This window comes from Phoxinus phoxinus, assembly GCF_949152265.1.
Source record: "Phoxinus phoxinus genome assembly, chromosome: 9".
Taxonomy (NCBI): domain Eukaryota; kingdom Metazoa; phylum Chordata; class Actinopteri; order Cypriniformes; family Leuciscidae; genus Phoxinus; species Phoxinus phoxinus.
The window spans coordinates 24,180,884-24,182,787 of NC_136884.1; positions in this window are offsets into that span (position 1 = coordinate 24,180,884).

Sequence of the window (1,904 nt, forward strand, 5' to 3'; positions counted from 1 at the left end):
TCTTCACACTGGCACTCAAACATTTGCTTGGTTGTACAAGGGCAACTTACATCTCAATAGAGAAGCTTTCCCAAGGCCCCTATGACCACCTGATGTATTCTCATGGTTGAAGGCACTGCTGGCAGAGAACTTGACATCTTCTGGAGGAATTCATTCACAAGATTTTGAGAGATGTAGAACACTCGTACAGTACCACTATCAACCAAAGCACTGTACAAGTCCTCTGCTGATCCGATATCATGCCCCTGGCTTACAAGCCTGTCAGCCGTCCGTTTCAGGAGGCCTCCCACTCCATCGGGAGCACCTTTCCCGTGGCTCGCTTCAAAAAAAATTCCATGTTTCCCTTTTGAAGCCACGGTTCACCAGCTCTGTGGGTAAGAGGTAGAAATTTCCCTTCTGCCTATATTGTGTTGTAGGGCCATCACTAAAGAAATGTACCACCTCAATAGAAGGATGTGAGGCCTTAACTTCATCGAGAATGGGGGACAGATGTGCCCATATGGCAGGAGGGCCCTTCTCTTTTGATGAAGAAATGGTGCCAAAGCACATGTGCTTTGTTGTCCCCCCAACATAAAGAACTCCTGTGTGGAGGGTAGCTTGTTTCTGGTTGAAGTGCATTGCTTGTATTTCAGATGAAAGCTTACATGAATAGTTTTCAGAAAAATCCACGTGAATTAAGCATTCGTTGTTGGACATATTTAGCCTCAATTCACGGTAATGTGAAAATTGACTTTTGATGTTAAATATGTGCCGTTTCAAATGGGTCAATTGATCTTGAAACATCTCCAGCATGTCTCCTAACTCTATTTCCTTTTTCTTCTTTGCCGTTATTCTCATAGGGACCATTTCTTTGACACCATCATTGTTCTTCTTTTCTCTAATCACTGTTTCAGTCAACCACTGAGTGATCTCGACACGTTTCTGCTGGTCACCTTCTGCTAGTATAGCAAACTCCTGCCCTTTGCAATCAGGACACACATTGTACATGCAGTCCTTTGATTTTGTATTGCAGCTTATGGATGTCATCATATCCTCCATGTCCACACCCTTAATTAATTTAAGCGTGTGAAGCTTTTCGGCAAGAAATGAACAATTCTCATGGACCTTGCAAAGACAGGTTTCTCTGTCTGCGATTGTTGGATGAACTACCCAGAATGGACGCAGACGGCAAAACAAGGAGTAGGAAAGGCTGGAATGAGGATGGTCAATGAGAAATTTCCTGTGGAGGTTTCTCAAGGTGTCATTTAAAAACCTCTTCTGTTTTTTCTTCTTCCCTCTTTTTGTTTCTTCGTGATTGTTTGAGCTTTGCCTGCCGTCAAACGGCTGTTTTCATCCCTTGTCAAAAATTCGTGAACATTTTCTTGCATTCTATAGGATTCTGAAAGGATATGCATTTCAGGATTCTTCCTGTTACAAGCCCTGACATTATACGCCTATGTGCCCTTTTCTTGTTGGTGATAAAGGCATTTTTCATGTTGGTCATGAGTGCATTGTGCACAAGCAGTGACCTGCGCACCTCAGAGGAAACAGAGGCATGTTGAAGTTGTCGCCTAGTCTTGGATCCTGGGGATTCTGACACATGCTCTTTTGAAGTGCTATTGTATCTTTTTAGTTTCTTGCAAAATTTATCTGATTTTCTTTTTTGCTTTTCAAGCAAGTCTCTCAGTTTCTGTATTTCTCTATGTAATTTTGAGTTTCCTCTTTTGGCCTTTATTCTTCCAGACTTCTTCTGTCTGAAATAAACAACCAGTATATTGTATATTAATGTACAGACAAAACATGTGGGTAACTGGGAACATTAAATGCATAAACCTGTTTCTGTCTAGCTTCTTGAACTCTACCTGCTGCTCTGAGGTGGATGGTTGTCTGGACTGTCCGGTGGTGTAATTACGTTCTCAAGCCTG